Source organism: Ornithodoros turicata, chromosome 2, assembly GCF_037126465.1.
Source record: "Ornithodoros turicata isolate Travis chromosome 2, ASM3712646v1, whole genome shotgun sequence".
In the NCBI taxonomy this organism is placed as follows: domain Eukaryota; kingdom Metazoa; phylum Arthropoda; class Arachnida; order Ixodida; family Argasidae; genus Ornithodoros; species Ornithodoros turicata.
The window spans coordinates 82,931,087-82,953,221 of record NC_088202.1 but is presented as its reverse complement, the minus strand read 5'-3'; the positions used below and the strand labels follow the sequence as shown (position 1 = coordinate 82,953,221).

Genomic DNA, 22,135 nt, shown 5'->3' with positions numbered 1-22,135 from the left:
ACAACGAGAAATGGCCGAGCCACGACAGTTTATTTCACCAAGTGCTAGGTGGGAGTAAGGTAGAGGCAAAAGCTAGACCCCTGAGACAAGGAAACGACGTACCACGAAGAGACCTTGTTGTCCTGTGTACGTCCCCCCCCCCCCCCTTTCTTGTCTCTGAGTTCCCTTCCAGCAGTTATTAACCTTTCGGCGAGCACATCTCAAACACTTTACAAACAAATTTCCAGATCGTCACGGAAAGTGTTTTACATTTAACAGTAACGCCACGTCACGTAACGACGTTTCGTCAGCGTCATAAGAAGTCACTAACAGCTGCCGCTCAAAGTCGCAACACCTTCCGTGATCGTCTGCAACTTTTTCTACCAACTATGTCCTGCCGCCACTGTATCCGCATCCGGCCTGAATCTGCCTTTGACACTACTGACTTCACCGAATTAACCTCTCGCCGTCTCCAGCCTGCCAACAATGCAAGATATCATATGAAACCATACAACATATACTACTCGAATGCCCTGCATATGGCATTGATCATGGAAAGCTCTTATCCCGTCCCAGCAAGGGTACCCCTTTGCTCTCCGACGTCATCTGCGGCGGCTCTACGCCGACTGAAAGGAGCAAACAAACTGCTGATCTAGTCTGCTTCTCTGCTTCTTAAAAGACACAAATCTCATCCTACGCCTTTGACAGCCGTAGCTCCCTGAAAGGCGCAAAACGCAAAAGGCTACTCTTGTCAGCTTCATAAAAGAACTGTAAAGTGAATTTTAACACGGGTAACCTTATGATTTTATGAAAGCCTAGGAAGAGTACATCTCAGTTACGAAATATTTCTTTGGAATCCCTTTTTTCTTTGAGCAATCGAATTTCAAAGATTGCATTCGAACGCAAGGCTGAGTACTCCGTAAGCAACAACACTGGGTTGGCTCGTGTCGACTATGGCTAGTCTCGCCTTTGTCATCTGCGTTCCAGTCTGTGGCGAAACCGTAATGGCCGAAATGTTTTAGGGTACACGCTGTGTGATGTCGAATTTACCAAACCTGAATGCCCTCGAGCTTCGGCTAGTCCAGCAGTCACGCCGGCAAAACTTACGAGGGCACGCCGGAGACGCAGCACGACAACGATGCCATCCGCTCAATCGTAGACGGAGAATGAATTGCCGTCAACGCCGTCACCTAGCCGCGTGGGAAACCGTCTTTATGTGTAATGAAAATGTTGAGAGCCTCACAGCGGAAATGTGGTATTGCTCCTTCAGTTCAGGTGTATGTGCGGCAAATGCGTGCCGATGCCGTCGGCAGAGGAATGCCTCTGTTGCCGCAAAATGAGGCGTTACTGAAGCAGCGCAGCGGTTGCATAATGAATACTTTGAAATAATGTGCCTGGACACAGAGGTGCTCCAGGTGTCCTACCGCTACGCGAGAGAAAGCGACGACTACGCCCTTATCAGGAACAGCGAAGTGAACAAGTGAGTTCATTCACGCGTGCCTTCAGTTTGTTATCAGTAAAGTTACATATAATATTTTTACCCTGCCCATGGTATGTGCAGGAAGTTTCGGTACGTCGCCTACAAACAGTTTACCAGGTGGCTCTGGGGACCATTTGGAAAGCACTGCAAAAAAGTCCTCAAAGCATGTGCTGTACATGCCATAAGGGAAAACTTTCCTTCTGAAGCATACAAAGGTTTTTGACTTTTTGATGTGTGATGCAGTAGGTGCTGTCTGACAATGTGTATGTTTATTCCCTTTCACTGAGGTGAAGCTTTCACTTTTCTTTCAGGTGCTTGTGGGCAGCATTGAATGCCTGCCATCTTGACAGGTACACTGGATGGTTTGGTCGTGAACACTGCAAGGTCACAACAGTATCCCTTTCATGCACAATAGAGGTCTGCCGTATACCCTTCTGGAGTAACCAGACAGCCACTACACAGTAAAATACATTCTACAAACATCAAAGCTTGTAACTATTGCTTTATTGATCACTGTGCTTATGAATGAACATATGAGTGATAGCAGTAAACAAACAAGGAAGGAGAACATCCCCGTACTGTGTCCATATCAATTTGCAAGTGCTTCACCTCCCACCAACCAGTAACGCAATGTATGCATGCTTTTATTTTTTATTTTCAGTGCACAGGTGTTTGCTACAAACACGTTCCAGTCCATAAGCTCTAAGAGAGCATAGGCTATCATCTTGCCTATCAGACATCTCATGAGTTCATGACTTCTTCATCAGTATAAGAAGAGCCTCAGGTGGGGACATGCCAATGCCTTCAACAGAGGCTTCTCTTCAGAGGCATCCCTATCATTGACTCCACAAGACACCATCTTTGTAACCCTTTCTCAATTTCTCATTATAAATTCCCCATGTTTTCCCTCATACCCAGTCCAATTGCAGTCATTGGTGCGGGCTCAGGGCTTTTGCAGACAGCTACTATTTCACTGTATAGCTCACATCTTTGCAAGTTGTCGGTGTTTCACCCAGGAGATGATCTACATCCTCTGCCAAGAAAACTGCTATATACGGTGGTATAGACTAAATATGGTCATAATGTCTTCCCTATACTCTCTATATCAAACATGGTCCCTCATGGCTTTCATGGATGTTGATAGCGTGCCTGGTCAAACCTAGCCCCATTACCTCGAAGTTAGTATACACTGTTTCCTGAATGACAGCTCGTTTGTATATGTAAGCTCATACTTCTCCATATGCTAAGCAGAGGCTCTGCATTTCCCTCAGAATTGGAACTACACCAGTAGAGGTGGTTACAAATATACTGCACCCACGTGTTTAGGTCAGCACATGCACATGCACAGCACAGCACATGCACAGCACATGCACAGGACTTGGCCGCAGCTTCAAGCTTTTTCTTGACCCTTTGTTACAACATCCTCTTGTGGGCTACATGGCCCATAAACATTTCCAAGCATGGCAATTGCATATTGCAATTGGTTATTATAAGTAACTACAAGTTAGTTCCTTTTACCTTTTACGACAGGTGCCTTTTACGCCATTGTTGCAGATAGAATTATTGTAACAGAAAATTCAAGTACGCAAAGCTTGTGTGCCTTCTTTTGTATTATTTTTTTCGCGCCCTCAATCCTCTCCAGCAAGAATTTGTATTTCCTCCTCACCATCTTCTTTGTCCCCTTTCTCTGATGTACGTCAGTATAAATATCTGTACCAAGTGTTAAATGTATCACACCTGATGAAGGACGGACTCCGTCAGAAAGCTTGTGTTTTAGTAAAATAAATTATTTCAATGTTAAAATCTCTTTAAATACCTATCTTATTCACTTGCGAGTGCTAGACTTTTCCCATTTTTGCCTGTTGGTTTCCGCTCTATGCTCTGCAACACGGCCGTGAGTTCTGATAATCCTACCCGTGTGTCGCGAGAGGGAGTCTGCAACCTTTCTGGCAGGTGCTGTATGTGAGATCACTTGAATATTAATCGACTCGAGTGACCAGAAAACCTGGTTAACAGCAAATACTACAAGGTGCCATGAACCTTGAATCTGAATTGAAGTCTTGAATCTGTGGAAACACAACAGGCTATGAATACACACCTTGGCTGCACTGGCCCCACTGAAAAGGATTGCACCAGACAGCAAGATGTTCCCTGCAGCCATCTTGTTCACCTCTGGCTGGCTTTTCCAAGCTAAATTGTGTTCACTTGGGCACTCAGCTTTTGCGGTGAGAAGTGTGCCGCGAAAATCTGTGCCCACTTTGTGCGATGCACCGTAAATCCTGCATTTCTCTAATTCTAACAGTTCTAATAGTGGAGTTCTGAATTTGACGTACTTCTTCTGGGCTGATGAAGCAGAGGGCACAACACTACAGATTAGAAGAGTATTTAGTATCTGCGAACTTGTATCAGCAGGCTATGTACCATTCAACATGTCTTCAGATTCCCGGAATGACTCATCAGCTGGTTCCACCAGTGGTGACGATATTGTCACATCATGCACCTGCAAGGAATGCAGAAGAAGTTAAAATTTTGCAATGCAATTTTAAAATGCAAGAAGTTAAAATTTTAAAGAAAACAAGCGCTTGTCCCACCTGTGAGCATGTGGGTGTATGGGCAATATGTGTTGAAATCATCACTGGAGAAAGGTTGAAAGGTGTTGACGGTAAACCATCCCATTTGCATGGTTTTACTTCCGATTTCCACTTTCTTGTCAGTCACGATGGAAGCGTGTGTCGCTAATATAAATTAAGGATACGGTCAGTATCTAGCCCACAATTAATCTCATACTTACATTCTCCTGCGTGAGCTCAGGGATCAATAAGAGGGGAAGGGGGATGTTCCGTTTGGTACATTACGTAGCGTAGGCATCACGAAAATTAATCTGAATTTGAAACGTATTATTCCTGTGTATCGGCAAATACATACCTCGTGTGCACTGGTGTTCACATCGTCAGACGTCACAAAGAGGAACACTGGTGTCGGGACTGCGGTCTGTTTGAGACGTTTTCGACCGTCCGCTGCTACCATTTCGTACGACTCGTCAGAGGAATGAGTTGAGCAAATACGGCATGGATCACGAATGTCTTGACCAAAGCGCTTGCAACCACCTTCGTTTCCGCGCATTATCCGTTGGAATCTTGCGGTACACAACATCCCTTGTCGAAAGAGCACACTTGGTGTATCCTCGAACATTACACTAGATACCTGGCACCGCTGTCATGTGAAGTTCTGTTCAATTTCGGCAGTAAATGAACCTTTTGCATACACAAACCACGCCACACGAAATTCACGCCGTGCGATATGGTTGGGAGGAGAGCAAACAAGGGCGCTGACAGTATTTTGGGATACTGTTTCTTCGATATTTTGAAGAATTGTCCCCGTAATTCTTGTGATTCTTAAAGTAGTGTTTATTAGTAATTAGTAGCCGGTCATAAGTTCGTCGTGTTATACTTAGGTATCACGTGACGGTAGTACTCCGATCATGACTTTTTAGCTGTTGCGGGGCGCTACCTACCGTCCGATTTAATTTTTCTTATTTATGCTGTGTAATAATTAACGCGCTTTGAGTGCTTAGGCTCCGTGTGCAGCATCACATAGCCAAACACTACCAGGTCGCACACAGAAACAGGGGTCATATTTCACTTTACAGTTCCTTTAAAAGGCACTAATCCATCCTACGCCTTTGAAAGGTGTAGCTCCCTGATGTCTAGTCATCTTCCGTTTTGCTAAAACATTTTCTCTTTTATCTCCATTCCATCCTGAGCCGGCAACTCCCTGATTTGAGATATTTTGTCCTGCACGGCCGCCTCAAGATTGTCATCGCTGAGTAAAGCACTGCCTGGAACCTCATCAAATCCCGTACCTCAACTGAACATTTGTGCGTTGTATTCTGCGTCCTCCACGGCCGTCTTGAGATCATCATCGCGGAGTAAACTATTGCCCGGAACCTCATCAAACCTCATCCTCATCCTTTTCTTTCCTCCTTCCCTTCTTTTCCTTTTTTTTTGTTTGGAATAGCAAGCCGACCTTCGTATGGCTGACCTTTCCTTTCTTTTTCTTGTAAACATACTCCCCCTCATCATCATCTAATCATCTACCTCATCTACGTGCGCTAGTCGTGACTTTGTCTGCTACAAGTGTGGCCGACCACGGCGAGCAGTTTCATCATCACCACCAGCACTGCCACCACAACTGCATGAGTGCTCCAAAAAGGGGCGAGAACGATGTCACGGCCAGGGCGCCGGCTCGTCGGTACTCGGCAGAGCAGCTGTGGTGGTCGACAGGTTCAGACGTGACTGCGTGGGCGCGCCATGTGTTATGAAAGCTGTGCGAAGGAGCGGCGGCGAAAGAAGGCTGCGAGACGGTGGCCGCCAAGTTGAATCGGAGTAAACCCGAAGGCTCGTTTGGCTCCGAATGATGTCTTGCCTTAGCGTTGTGTAGGGTCGTGTGAAGGGGAGTTCCCAAAGTGTTTTCAAGTTTTAATGCGAACGCATTTCCGTCGGATCCATTTTTTTTTTTCATGTACGCGACAAATAAACGCGTGAGACTCGCGTGTTATCCCAACTGAACAGAAGTGCGTTTATGAACTTGAAGAAATAACACTAAAATAATAATAAATAACAAACTAATAATAATAAAAAAACTCACTCCTTTTTGCGACCGTCCATTAGCGAACTAAGACAGGGCGCAAGAACTCCGTTGGCTGGCGTATGAGAAACTGGTAACAAATGCGGCTATACGGCTAGGACCGAAGGAAACAAGACTGTACGAAAACAAGATCCTTATCAGATGCACACACCTAAAATTATGTCCTACACGGGTGGCCGTCTGCATTCCAAATAAGTGACATATTTACGCAATTCTACCAGGCATTGTGCAGAAATGCATTGCGTAATTATGTGTACTTGTTCATGATCAGCTCGAGGCAAGGCAATGACGTGGGTCGCATTTAGACGGCACAGCGAGGGACGTGTGAAAACGCGTACTTGCCTTTTATAAGTCTGCATTAATGTTCTTAGAATAGATCCTTTAATTGTGACGGCTTACAGGAATGCACGACGACGAGGCCTATACAGATGCGCTCTTACGTTTTCATCACGCATTCTAAAAACAGAACTTACACGCAGAGCACGCTGTGCGCCAACCATTGCCACGTATGATAGGGTGATCACTTCCGTGTCGAAGAGAGAGGGGGTCGTACGCCTGTTTTTGGCAATTATGACACTCTAAAAACAGAACTTCACTACGCTCTGCTCCAACGCTTGCCACGAATGATAGGGTTATCTCTTCTGAATCGAAAAGAGCGGGGGCGTACGCCTTTTTGTCGCAATTATATGACACTCTAAAAACAGAACTTCACCGCATAGCACAATCTGCTCCAACCATTGCCACGAATGGTAGTGTTATATCTTCTTATTCGAAGCGAGAGGGGGTCGTACGCCTTTTTGTCGCAATTATATAACAGTCTAAAAACAAAACTTCACCGCATAGCACGCTCTGCTCCAACCATTGCCACGAATGATGGTGAAGCAAGGCTCGCAGCGGGTGGATGGAGTGAGGCCGCTCTCAGTGGATCGTTCTAAAAAAATGTACCAAAACAACAACACGTGAGGTCCACGTGGCTTCATATTTTTCACCATAGTGCTGTGGCCCGTCTGCGAATGCCCCCTTATTGCTGCTTTCTGAGTGGACAGACGCTTTGTCACGAGCTTTCTGCAACCTTTTTTCAGACATATGTCGGCACAGTTCCCTTAGAAGTCGGCCCAGGACGCACATTCCCCCAGGGCGTCAGTCGTGACGTTGCCCACCTCTGTGAGGCCGACAACGGCGAGCCCTTTCACGAGCACCACCACCACCAACAACAACCTTTTTTCCAACAAATGTCGGTACAGTTTTCCATGAAGTCGCCCCAGGACGAACGGGAGCCCCCCACCACACCCCTCCCCTGCGATAGTCGCAGACTTGTGCGTGACGCGTTACTAGTAATTGCGTTACTTGTAATCAATTACCTTTTCGAGCAATTTTTCGAGTAATCAGTTACTTTACCGTCAAAGTAATTTTTCCAGTAATCAATTACTTTTCTGAGTAATCGATTACTCAGTAATTGATTACTTTACCTGCAGAGATTAGCTTATCTCTCAGATGGTCTGCCCCAAGTCAAGCCCCTGGTGCCATCAGACTTTGTTGGGCTGTTCTACTATAGCAAGCGGAGGTCATTGTAATAACGCTCTGGAATTTCAGAGTCTCTCTCCCTAATCTGTTCCTACACCAGTGTGATGGTACCTAAAGCTTTGGAGGTCTAGTGAGTCATGGGGAAGTTCCACGCAATGCTCTTCCACAATCGGGTCAACGTCTTCCCGGGCGTACAGTCAGATCTCCTTGTCCTACGTGTTTTTGTTTGTCTTGTTATTTCAGCTGTTCTGCTGCTGAACCTTTATTATTATTTTTTTTCTGAGGCACACAAAGACGGTTATACTTTGCGTGAATGCAGAGTAACGACCGGAGTAACGCGTTACTTTTCTACTCGTTACTCAATTACATTTGAAGTCGAGTAATTGGTAATGGTAATCAATTACTTTTTCCACAGAAGTAACGGTAACGGTAATCAATTACTTTTTTCGAGTAACGGGCACAAGTCTGCATAGTCGTAACGTTGTCCGCCTAAGCGTGGCCGACTACGGCACGCAGTTCCATCGTCACTACTACCACCACCACCGACCTTTCCTTTCTCTCATGCGCAGAGGCACACTTGCGGTGGTGGTGGTGGCGATGATGGAACTGCCACGTACACTTGCATAGCGTATAGGGCCAGGCGGACATTCTGTAGGACAGTGTACGCTACTACTTGACGACTAATTTGCTGAAATTCAATAATTAACTTATTAATTAGATGCTTTCTGGGAAATGCGAGATAGCAGAATTGGAGCCAGTCATTATTCAAATCCGCCGTCCTTATTAAACACCCTGAGAAGCGAACGTACCTTGAGAAATAAATTCCGGAATTTTGTTATGCGAATGAACCGAAACCAGAACTACGCACTTATCTATCGCAGAAACGACACGACCTTGGCCGTACCTGGACCGGAGGGCCGTCTATCTGGCCAACAGATTAGCGCCTACTCCAGTAAGCTCCATCACTCCAGAGCACGTGGCCCTCTCATGTGGAATGCTTGTCGCCCTTTCTGCGCTCGAGTACAGTCTCTCTGAGCAAGATCTTAGATGTAAACTGAAATGCTAAGGTGGGGTACCCTTTTTGGAGATTGGGTTGCAATAAACGAACCAACTACAGGGTGTTACCCTATTAAAGTGTACCCGCCCTGGCATGCCATGCTCTCCAGGTACTCAATGCAGGTGGTACATTGTGTTGTCTACATATAAAGTTCATACGGACATTCAATCATGGTAAATTTCGAAGTGATTGATCACCGCAGCGCAAAGTTGTAACGCGAAACGTGCGATTCCTGTAGCCAAAACAACCAAGATGGCGGTTTTGCGAGGTGCAGTCTGAGAGGCTGCTCCCCAGACGGCGACGTGTCGTTTTGGCAGAGACGTCTCTTTAGTTTTCTTTTTAAGTGTTGAGAGAGGTCAGCCAATATTTGGCTTGCGACTCTTCAAAAAAAAAAAGAAAAAAAAAGAACTTCACCCGGACCAAAAAAAAGAAAAAAATTCACACACACACACACACAAAATGATAAACACAGGAAAATGAAGATGCGCGGAAGCACACGTGTCACTCCCGCAGGTTTGCGGCCTTGAGGAATTGTAGCAGGTAGCCTGCCGCCTTGCGTCATTTGTCATCTGTAGATCATGCACCCAGAATCTTTGCAATGGTAAGTAGCCGGCTGTCCAGTGTGGAGAGACGCTTTTCTAGGATCGTTCTCTCGTCCTTATATTTCATGCAGTGCAGTAGTAGATGGATGTCGTCTTCGACTGTGTGGCATTGTCTACATGTGGGATCGTCGGTCATGTTTAGCCTATACCTGTAAGGCATATGCAGGATATAAGGATTGTAAGCTCTTGTGAAAGCAGCACCAAGTCGGAGTCAAGGAATGAGTGCTGCGTCAGTTCCACTCATGTATCTACAGCCAGTGTACTTATATGGGCCATCGAGGGCGACAAGCCTGGGGCGTAGATTGTCCAGGAGCTTCTTCGTCTCCACATTTGCCGTTCGTTTGCTGCCGTTTTCATGTCGTTTTTGATCAATTTGGCCCTTTGGTTTTCCCTGCATGTCAGGGAGTGGGCTTCTTTTGCAGCCTCGTCCGCCTTCTCGTTTCCAGGGATCTTGCAGTGACTGAGGATCCACTGGATGGGTACCTGATGTCTGTCTCGTCTGAGGTTACCGTATGTCTTGGTAATTTTCCTTCGCATGGCGTCATTGGTGGTCTCGCTGTTTGAGTCTAGTGTTTGGATGGCAGATCGGGAGTCAGTAAAGAGAACCCACGTTTGCGGCCGGTGAATCGCCATGTACTTCAGCGCCGGGAATATCCCGTGAAGTTCCGCATGTTATGTTATTTCACTGTCTTTTCGGAAGTACGGATACGGAAGTACGAGTGTGTGAGCTTCAGTTGGAGCAGTTAAAGCCTGTACTATAGATGCGTGCGGAGGCCGACAACGGCAAGCCCTTTCACCATCACCACTACCACCACCGCGTGCGGAGATAGCGGCGGAGAATTGTAGAAACCAATAACAGCCGCCCTTTACAGCAGATCACTGGAAGCGAGCACCAAATTGAGAAACGCAGCCCCATTAATTATCGAAGGTGCCGTCGCCGAAAATTGTAACATGAAAAGCTCCGGCCCCGATAGGCCCAGCCATTGCGAGAGCAGAGCAGACGATATGTACACCAGGATGTGACGTCGCCCTGTTGTCGACCAATTGGAAGAAACTTCCGTAAATAGAAAACGACTTCGCTCTCCTTCTCTGAGGAGTGCGCTCTGTGTGCGCTGTGTGAGTCCAAGTGGCATCAGGGGCGGATTTAGGGGGGTCCAGATGTCCTGACACCCCTCAATTTCAGTCGTTACATGGAGTATCAGCTGTCCTTGGTAGTATAATGCAAGGTGCCAACGAGGAGGACGAGAGGGTGGGGTCACGAGGAAGAAAGAAGAGGACACAGTTTTGGACTATTGGGTTCCTTCGAGAAGGAACGTTACAATTGGCGCAGCCGACAGTTCTAATCCAGAATCTGAAATGTGGGTAGACATTCTCTTAGAGAGCTTGCCGGAGGGGCCGCGAGCACGGTGCTGCAACGTCGGCGAGGAGGTCTTCGACCTCAGCAACCACCCAGACCAGCCGACTCTCCTCCAGTACGTGGCAGACAAACTCAACACTGACGTCGAGTCTGCTGCAAACAAAGGGACTGTGAAGCTGAACATGAAGGTGGACGATTTTGATAGGCTGATCCGCAACCCTCCGCAGCAAGTTCCCACTCTTGCCGACCCACACGCTTCCCCCGATGCCACCACCATCTTCGCGCTGTTCGAACGTCAGCAGCGAGTGTTTCTGGACGCTCTCCGAAATATGGCTCTTGGTGCAAACACTCTCCGGTCTCAAGCGTCTCCAAGTCACTTTGACGGTACCGGAAACGCCACGACGTGGTTAGCACATTATGAACACGCCTGCGAACGAAACGTCTGGTCGACGGACGACCTCAAGGTCGATAACCTTCGCCCCCTTTTAGAAGGGTGCGCCAAGAAGTGGTATGAGCTACGTTTTCTCCATCATAAGAAATCGTCATGGCACACTTGGAGGGAAAGCTTCCTCGCATCTTTTGGTACAGACCACTTCACGAGATGGGACGACGCCATTTCGTACAAGTACACCACGGGACCCTACGCCGAATACTACTTCGAGAAATTGCGACTCCTTCAGTTGGCAGAACCCAGTCTCCCCGATCCGTCAGTGGTTGCGCTCCTCCTTCACGGTCTTCCAAGAAATGTACAGCACATGGTAAAGATCAAGGGAGCAAACCATCCCGAGGCTCTTTTGCAATGCCTGCGAGACATCGGAGCTAACGAAGCTGGCCAAGATTTAGCTCCGCAGCTACCACGCCAACAGTACGGTTTCACCAACAATCAAACAACGCGGGGAAGGCAGAGGCCGAGCGGGCCCGACCACAGAACGGCAGCTGCAGTAGACGGCCATGTTGGCAATGAGACGGAAAAAAACTAATGAAAGAGGGTATTGGTTTCCACCTGAAGACACAATGCGAAACTGTTTACCTCACTACAACGAAGTTAATTTACGTTGACGTCCTCCTAAACGGTGCACCGGCTCGTGCACTGGTCGATAGCGGTTCCTCCATCACCTTTGTTAACCGTTACCTGCTCCAGCCACACTTAATATCCTCCGGCCGACCAATAAACGTCAAGGGCTTTGACGGTGCCTCCAAAACCTTCAACACATGGGCTGTTGTCTCTATAACGGTCTCCGGCCACACCATCACGACCCACGCCCTAGTCATTCACGACGTGGACTACGACGTTTTGCTATCACGCCCAGACATGAAGCGCCTCAAACTGAATATCTACTGGGACGACACCATTTCAGTTGCGGACGGTTGTCTCGAATGTGATGTTGAAGCTACGTCCAAGCCGTGCCGCAAAACCAATATCACGACCATCAACGATGTCGTGAGGCACTACCCGAATTTAGTACCTGCGTCTGGCTACCCAACTCCAACTTCTTCGATTGAGGTCCCCTTCAGTCTTCGCGATACTACGGTAGTCCGTAGGAAGCCCTACAACGTATCTCGGGACAAGAAGTTATGGTTAAAAGGGGAATTGCAGTCCATGCTTGACGCCGATATAATTCGCCCGTCAACGTCACCTTTTGCTTCGCCCATCACGATAGCGCCTAAGGCTGACGGCACGTTTCGCCTCTGTACGGACTACAGACTAATCAACAGGCAGACGGACATTTACCCGTTCCCCATGCCCAACATAGACGATATAATCAACGATACTGGAGGTAGCACCACCTTCTCATGTATAGACCTCTGCAAAGGTTTTTGGCAGATTCCGCTGACCGAGGATACAAAGAAATACACTGCCTTTGTAACACCTTTCGAATTATACGAATACAATCGGCTACCATTCGGATGGAAGAATTCGTCTGCCTGGTTCCAAAAGATGATGACGACCGTGCTCCAACCATTCATTGGCAAATTCGTCCACGTGTACATAGACGACGTCCTCATCTGCTCACTGTCACAGCAGGAACATCTGGAACACCTCCACCTTGTTCTGCAAGCATTAAGTCGAGCGAACCTCCAGATAAACGTGAAAAAGAGCGTCTGCTTCCAACGTAGTGTAGCATTCCTTGGACGGCTTATCGATGGCAAAACCAAGACCACCAAGGAGGAATCCGTACGCAAGATCAGGAACATGCGAAAGCCGCACGATGTGCACTCGCTAAGAGTGTTTCTCGGCCTCGCAGGGCACTTCCGTGCCTTCCTTCAGGGTTACGCTTCTCGAACGAAATCCCTCACGACCCTGTTGCAGAAACAAAAACCGTTCATATGGACCGAGGAGTGCGAGTCTGCATACCAAGACCTAGTTGAAGCAATATCCTCCAACCCGATTTTAGACCTACCCGATTTCAGACTGCCCTTTGAGCTACACACGGATGCTTCCCATTTTGGCACCGGTGCCGTTCTCTACCAACGGGACATCAGCCGTCCATCCCCACAGCAGTTGACGGTTATTGGATACTATTCGTACACCTTTAGCGCGGCCGAGCTCAACTACGCGACAACGGAAAAGGAGTTGCTGGCAGTCGTTAAAGCGACCAGATACTTTAGATCGTTCCTGGACGGGCGCACTTTCAAGCTCTACACCGACCATCAACCCGTTACCGACATTCTGCGAACTGCAAACCTTGTTGGACGACTTGCCAGATGGGCTTGTGAGCTGCAACAGTTCGACATCCAAGTCTACTACAAGCCGGGCAAGACTATGGTCGACGCGGACGCACTGTCTCGTCTAGGGCTCGAGCACTTTTCCGCCGCGTCCATCTCCGACCCGCGCCTGTGGGAGGACACCCAAGAGATGGAACTGAGGGGCAACCGTTACCTTGTTCCCCCCACCCTCCGGCAAGAGGTTCTCTCCCTGTACCACGACAGTCCCGACTCTGGTGGACATGACGGCATTGCCAGGACCTACCACAAGCTCTGTCAACGCTTTACGTGGCCGAAAATGAAGACTGACGTCAAGGAATACATCTCCTCCTGCGACATGTGCCAAAAAAATGAAGGCCAAGTACACCCCAAGAGCTGACCGGATGATCTTGCCAGAGCATTCATCCCGGCCATTCGAAGTAATACATCTTGATTTTGCCGAGCTCAGGAAGAAATCCGACATCGTAAGGAAAACTCAAGCGTTCCTACTGGCCATCGATGAACGCACCCGCATAGTCAACACCCGCCCAGGGGGGGAAGACTCAGTCACGCTGCTCACAAGGGATATCTTCAATAACACAAAGGTGATCGTTTGTGACAACGGCCCTGCGTTCACAAGCAAACGCCTCGCCGCATGGGCTCAAGAGAAGGGCATCCAGCTGAAGTTCACAGCCCCGTACCACCCCGCGGCAAACGGCATGGCTGAACGCGCGATTCGGGACGTGAAGCAGTTCGTTCAGCTATATAGAGACTTCCCCGGAGGATGGAAGACCTGCCTGGAAGCGGCTACGCACCACCACAACCGCTCATACAACCAAGCAATCGGTTGCTCCCCACATTTTGCCATGTACGGTGTTTCGCCTGTCCTACAGGCCGACCGGCTGCTGGGCATCGCCGACAACGTCTCTTTGAACGAGAAACGCAGGACACCCTCACAGATTCATCGATACAGACAGGCTATGAAGGAGCACTTCGATCGCCGTCACAGTCACCGCATTCCAGACATAGTCGTGGGCGACCTCGTCCTCATTCCTAAAGGCACACTGGACAGGGCGCCGCCACAGGGACCATTCGTGGTGGTCCAAACCGCCTCGAAGCAGGGGGTACTAAAGACTATTGGATACAGACTTCCGGAAGACGACCGATTGCACATTGCCTCTATCAGCAATATTCTGAAATACAATCCCAGGAAGGATTACTCCAGACCCCCGGGGCCTATGTAAGGTGCCAACGAGGAGGACGAGAGGGTGGGGTCACGAGGAAGAAAGAAGAGGACACAGTTTTGGACTATTGGGTTCCTTCGAGAAGGAACGTTACATATAATAGCATTTTTGCCAATGCAGGACCCCCCCCCCCCCGTATCGGCGTATTCGTATAGCATTCATCATCATCAGTGTATTAGTTGTAGTTGTTCTGCTGCCAAACGATGTCTGTGCGGCCTTATGCCTGCACGGTATTGTATGGAGGCATAGGTCTCCTTTTTCTACTGAATGTTCTAATATTTATTAATCTTCACGACACTGTTCAGTTAATCAGTTGACTAGTTGCATTAATAATGTGAATATCATAATTAGATGATGCTAGTTTATTGGAACATTTATACGTGTTAATGCACTGTCGTTCTTTCAGTCTGCAAAACAGTCGTGACAATTTAAACGCATAAAGGCTTTTTTCAAGAATTGATCAAAGCTGGTCGCAACATTGTTTTGCGCCCGGCCTTTTTCTTTCTTCGGATCATGTTTGTTTGCGTGTTTGTAAGGAAAAAAAGATGAGAAATTGAACTCGTCTCCCGACTAGTTCAGCTACTCCTAACATAAATTCTCTCTCCCCCCACTCCCTTCCGATCATGTTCATCAAACAGCGTGCATATACTTTCGATGCATTGTTTTTTTTATTCCACGAGGGGATTCGACAACAACAAAGCTGCTTCCTATAATAATTCTCTGCTGTAATGTGGCGCCTCCCGCAGTGCTGGCAGGCGGTAATCATGGCAACTGCGCAGATCCTCAGCGAAAAATTCCGCCCAAGCAGCATGACGTAACAAACTCTATATATTCAAATGGCGCGGAACGCCGTTGCACAATATTCGTCGAGCGACAACCCTGCATTTGACAAGCACGTTGTCCGTCTTTAGTACAAGCAGTTTGAGGCACACCCTCGGAAAGGGGCAACCTTAAAAGGAAGCATCTGTTATCTTGTGTGACACCCTCATAACGGTCATTGTGTTTGCGGATTTTGCAAGCCGAGGTCGCTCTGCGAGGACTGCGGTGAGTAGGTCTCGACATCGTGTGTGTGTGTGTGTGTGTGTGTGTGTGTGTGTGTGTGTGTGGAAGGCATTTAGACAGATAAATTCGGTGGCGATCCATTACAGAGTCGTACGCCAAAGACACCTTTTATGTTCAGTGCGCGTCGTATGGCTTAGTCTTTAGCTTTGCGTGCAGCGTTGATGCCGTAAGTTAGTGCGCCCAAATAATTAGGAGGCATTTTAGCAGCACACGTTTCCACGTTTTGTTACATATGTAAATGATATGCAACATAATTCCCGTTAGTGGTCGTTATCACGTTCAGGTATACCGCTGTACCGATTCTTAACTCCACGAGCACGTGTCCATTTGATGATCTCCAGGTCGCGGGCTCGAGCCTGACCTATAGCGATCGCAATTGGATGGGACGGAGCAAATTGCTTCGACATGTCATCTTCATCGAATGATGTTAGGATATTGTGTCTGACCTGTGGTCAGGTTGACGCTAACTAAAAAGAGAACTCTCTTACGCAGACTCTTTTAAACATAACTTCTTCTCATTCTTAAAACAGAATTTCACCGCACAACACGCTCCTATAGTCAACCATATCATCCCAAATGACATCATTCTCTCCCATGATTTTTTGAAAGCGGGCCTTTTTGTGACACTTGTGAAGTTATGTTGACTGTCACAAAAAAAAAAAAAAACGTACGCCCAACGCCTTCCACAAGGAATCATTCTGCTGCTATGGTTTGCCTTCAGCGTGTTGTGTGGTAAAGTTCTACAGGAAAGGGCACGATATCATTAAAAAAGGTGGTTAGCTCTGAACGTGTTATGTATGAAGTTCTGTTTCTAGAGTATAAGTGGACCGCGCTGCTGTTACGACGTCGTGTGTTACACTCGTAATCAAAGTGGGTATGTGTTCACCTGCGTGGAGTTTCATAAGCCAATGAATCCTACGTAACCGTAACATGATGTTGGCACTGCAGGAATCGAAATGAGCAGAGCAGCATGGATACTGCTCCACCTTCTGTTGTTTACACTTGGGTGGATTGTTATGGCAGACTGCTTCGGCCTACGGAAGCCGCGTCTGCCACCAGTCTTTAGGGACGAGAACCAGTTGGTGCAGTATCTGCAAGCCTTGGATGACTATTATCTGCTTCTGGCAAAACCGAGGTACGTTGGAGCTTTTCGTGATTAGGGTCCTGGCTTTCGCGGAGTTTACTGTTTGACATATTCAGAGATTGTTTTTGAAGTTTGTTATTTTCTACGGAGTTTACCGTCCTTTACGTTTTACAACGGAGCTCAATATCCGAAGTACGGAAGAAAACACGACGATTGTGAAACGACATGCCCTCGAAAATAACAAGAAGCTGCCTTCAAAAACGCACACTACACTCTAAAAACAGAATTTCACCGCATAGCAAGCTCTGCGCAAACCATTGCTACGAATGACAGGATTGTCGCTCCTGATTCGAAGAGACAGAGAGGCGTACGCCTTGTTGTGTCAATCATCATATATCAAACTGACACAAAAAGGCGCACGCCCCGCTCTCTCTTTCGAATCAGGAGCGATCACCCTATCATTTGTGGCAATGGCTGGTGCAGAACGCGTGCTATGCGGTGAAGTTCTGTTCTTAGAGTGTATTATGCGGAAGATGTTGAAGACAGCGACATCTGTATTACCACTCCACGTAGTCGCAAGGCCAGCTTGAAATTACGTCCCATCTTGCTGTCGGCGTTCCAACAACTATAGCTACCCTTTCAAAAAGGCAATGTGCATGTAAGCTGTGCTCCCTTGTCCACAATTAGGATTAAGGGAAGCATGATATACAGAAAAAGGGAGACCCTAGACGCTGAAACTTTTGTCGAAACGACCTAAACGTGCCCTCATGTTGAGTAGAGCCACAGAGCGCGGCCTTCAAAGGCTACCACACTGCCTCTGCGCAAAGGCCAAGTGAAGATCAATCATATCACAGAATGATACCGTTATCACTCGTAGAAATCGCGGGGCGTACGCCTCTTTGTGACAATTGACATAACTGCATAAGTGTCACAGAAAGATGTACTTCTCCCGTTTTCAAAGAATCAGGGGTGAGAGTATGAAGTCATTCAGGCAGGGTGTCGAACCGAAACGTTTTTCGTTCCGGTTTTCGTTCCGGTTACATCATAAACGATCCGGTACCGGTTCTGCTCCGGAGCAAAAAAATAACGGTTCATACCGGTTTTTAACCGGTTTCGCTTCTGCTGGGAATATTCATCCCCACAAAAAAATAAAAATAAATGTTACAAAATGTAAACCCGTTTATTCCGCATACGTGGTATTTAATAGACAGATGTGAAATTGGTAGCTCCTGGTTCCTGTAGGTTACTGTCTGAATGAGCCTTCTCCTTTCTTGAAGCGCATGCTACAAACGGACTTGTTTGTCGTGATGTCATACGTAAAGTACTTTCTTGCTGGGTTGGAGCGATCGCGTCCCATCCGAATGTCTGTTGCTACTGTCTAGCCAGCAAGCACCACCGCACGAGTACGACGCAAATCGAGGAACACCTTCACTCACAAACGCGCTCGACGGCTCCGTTATATTTGCTTCGTGTCCTGTCCACAAAAGAGTTGCCACATCGCACGGGCTTGCCCTCGCGTATACGTAAATGTATTCAACTTAGTTGCTCTCAAACAAGGGACGTGTTGCGCGACATTACCGATAAAGAAGCCGTTATGCGGCCCCCTTCGGTCGCTGTTTAGTTTAGGAGAGTTTGGGGGGATCAAATTAAAGCGAACACTACGGCACATTGCTAGAGAGTCACATGTACCTCTAAGTCTGTGTGCGTGCGCGAACGATAAACCATTACAAAGAGAGCCTAAGGGTCATAGTATACCAACATACATTCCACCGTAACCGTAACCCCCGTATAGTATCCATGACATGACTTCAGAGCACACGACGTCTGTTTCATTCGCCTATCCGTAGTCCAAACCGGCGAAGTTTTTTCTTGGACCGAAAACCGTTACATATATTTTTCGGTTTCCCTCCTGAGCGAAAAAAACGTATACGGTTTCGATTCCGTTCCGGTTCGCACCAAAATAGCGTTTTTTTTCGGTTTTCGGTTCCGGTTTTCGGTTCGCTCCGACACCCTGCATTCAGGATGATGTCTGGCTACAAGTGCACGCAACGAGTGCACGCGGCGCACGACGATCTGGTAGATTAGGACAACAACAACAACATAGATGAATGATGATGATGCTGTGGGATGTTTCCCTGCGTTGAGTGCAGGACCCTACCCATTCCAAAAGGGTTCACATGAAAGGATGACGAGGGAAGGAAATCCCTACAGTTCGTGAAGGAGGCCGGTGGCCCTCAGAAAGGAAAGAAAAGCGCCAAGTGCACGGCACTGATGTCCAGGGTTACTCCATGGGCCGAGAACTTTGCAGATGTTGAATGGCCTCTGATCGAGCATTTCAAGTTGACATTTAAAGGCCCGTCGCTCGCGTACGTACTGGCTGCAGAATTCTTCTTGTCTAGTCTTCTAGAATGTGTCGGATTGTTGCCGGGAAACCACAAGTTGTACACAGCGCTGTGTTGCTGTGGCCCAGCCTATACCGGAGTGCAGGGGTGAATGCGACGCTAAGTCGTAAACGACGCACGAGAGACGTAAAGAGGCGAGGGAACCGCCTGGCATTTCAAATAAAAGCGTTGGGTCAACAGCATACAGAAGCGACCACCGAGTGATGTCATGGGACCATTCCTGATGGGCCCTAGACGACTTCAACGCGGTCAACAGGGAGCGCCTATCCCCATTCGAAAGTATGATGGGGACTGCTGAGCGGCGATGGTGAGCCGCAGCAGCTGCCCGATACGCTACTTCATTGCCTCTTATTCCAATGTGGCTAGGAACCCATTGGAGGGTGAGCCGGTGGCCCCTGTCTTCTAAAACCTTGAGCGTCGTCAGGATGTTCGCTACCACCGGAGCCAAGGAGCCACGGATGCCCATGTTGTCTATGCACTGCAGCGCTGCCCGCGAATCTGTGTAAACCACCCAGAGGCGGGGGTGGTGATCCAAAATAGACTTTAGGAATAGCAGGATGGCATACAACTCCGCAGATGTGGCCGAGGTGCGGTGCGATAGGCGGAACCCACGTGAAATTTACTCCTCTGGAATTACAAATGCCGCCAGTAGTGGAGGAACCGTCCGTATATACGGCGGTTTGATTTCCGTATGCCGCGTCCATCCACTCCAGATTAGCTTGCTTGATGACGGGAGCAGGGGTTTGGTTCTTCGGACCCTTGATCCCCGGGATGTGAGACGAGATGGATAGTTTCGGCAGTGTCCATGGTGCTACTGAAGAAGCGGTTGGGGCAACAGTGAAGGCAGGTATATGGTCCGTTAGTTCTTGCGTACACTGCGCGATTTTGCTGCGGTTTCCAAAACAGCTTTCTATTGCACGCACTTTCCGTTCTTCCAGCCATTTTGCAAGAAAAAGCCCAATATTTCAATCATGAATGTAATTCTTAAGTGCAATGTATTTTCTTGTGTAATTATTTACTGGTATGTTGTTGTTATGCAACTGTTCCGTTCCATGTTGTGCTGTAACATGTTGAATTCCATGTTAGCGCCGCGAAGCAACTGTGGCTATGAGCGGCCATGCTGTATATGTTGTGCAATTACCCATTCCTGATAGGAGCACTCAGCAGTATCAAATAAATAAAAACGCAGCGTTGTGTAAATATTCAATCGGCAAACATGCTTCTTGTCGTGGAAATCTGCCTCTGACATTGGATAATTTGATTTAAAAAAAAAGAAAGAGAGAGAGAAAGAATGCCCTTCATTGATCAGCAGCGTTCGCATGTGCGGACGTTCTGACTGACTAAGAGCACAGAGTGTAGAATAAATATTGTAGCTGTTTTTATTCGTTGTAATTCGTTGTAACAAGGAAGTCATTAAAGTCCAAAACGTTTGAGAACATGAGAGAACTGATGTTCTGAGGCTGGAACAACATAGAAGGGACAAATACATACAAGGCCTCAATTGGTAGAGCTTAGCTCAAGCGGCTTAGCTCAATTGGTAGAGCCCTGGACCGGCAATCCAGAAGATGTGGGTTCGACCCCTACGGCTGCCTAACCTTTTCAGTGACTTTCATCTTTCAATGTCTGAGAACCTTCATATCAGATATCGAGGTAATTGTGAAGGTGCTGATAATATGCGCGCATCGTTTATCTTGCAGGTTCGGCAGAAGCATGGAACAGGATGACATTTTCCTACGACGTCGAAGATTCAACCCGTATTAAAGTTATTGTTTTTATGTTTTGCAACTCGGCTTTACCAATTAAAAATATGCTCCAAAATTGATCACGTGTACACTATACAAAGTGGGGCGCCTCTAACGAGTGATCAGTATGACAACAACAACTACTACTTCATTTGGAGACGATGACTGAGGATTTTCATTGCCAGGGGCGAGAATCTACCCCAGTGCTGGTGGTGATGTGGGGGAATGAAATAAAGAACCCCTTCACAATAAGGATCGAAGCGCTATGGTGTCCAAAAAGGTCAAAAGAGCTTTGAAGGCAGAGCGTTGGTGGGCTGGATTTGGTCAGGGACCAAGCAATTTTGTGCGAGATAGAGAAGACGGGCGACAGTCCAGCTGATTAAGAGACCCGGAGAGTGCGGTTCGGGAAGGTTGGTAGTGTGGGCAATGAGGAGGAATGTGCTCTAGGTCTTCTAGAGCACCGCAGTGACAGCAGCTGGGAGAGTCAACTTGTCTCGTGCGGTAACGCCACTGAGCTGTAAAAGCCACATCCAGTCGCATCCGATGAAATAATGCAGCATCTTGACGAGAGGTGTTTCGTTGCATGCGGAAAGCGAGCGTTGGATCATCATCTCTTCTCAGCTTAGATGGGGGAGAATGTCAGTTGTCCATTGGCGTGAAGCCAGGGGTGTCACGAGGCGTCGGAGAATGAAACGACGGTCTCCTCTCAGCAGCGCAGTACTCGTCCGTGTCCGAGACGAGAGACCTGCTTCTGCGGCGCCGTCAGCCTGTTCATTCCCTACGATACCACAATGGGCTGGCACCCATTGGAGAACCAGCCTGTGTCCTGCTTCGTACACAAGGTGGTAAGCCATTAAGACATCCAGGTGAAAAACTGGGCGTGTTGGTGTTGATCTTGCATGACGAACTAGCACTGGGAACGGGACAGAGAGAGGAGACGACAGGACAGGTGCTAGAACTACACAGGTTACGAACAGGCTAGCACCTGTCCTGTCGTCTCCTCTCTCTGTCCCGTTCCCAGTGCTAGTTCGTCATGCAAGATTAAGACATCCGTCATTAGGGGTGCGGATGAGCCTCGTATGTCAGAATTTTCAAAAGCTTACAGTGCAGATTTTGAGTCAGTGAAGACTCAAAGTCCATTCTCGCTGGGTAAAATCAGGGATGTGTTGTAGAAAGGAAATGATGGCATAGTGTTCCGCAGCTGTTGATGAAGTTGGGTGCGAAAGGCGTCGTCCTTTTCACTAGCGCCACCTTGCATTACGCCCTCGGA

The 22,135-nt window shown here is 47.8% G+C and overlaps 1 long non-coding RNA gene across 1 annotated transcript; it reads left to right on the top strand.

Moving 5' to 3' along the window:
- Nucleotides 1-15,369: 15,369 nt before the first annotated feature.
- On the top strand, nt 15,370-20,945 carry LOC135383780 (uncharacterized). The gene is made up of 3 exons (XR_010420062.1): nt 15,370-15,619; nt 16,586-16,772; nt 20,821-20,945. It is a non-coding gene; the product is annotated as an uncharacterized LOC135383780 (long non-coding RNA).
- Nucleotides 20,946-22,135: the final 1,190 nt, after the last annotated feature.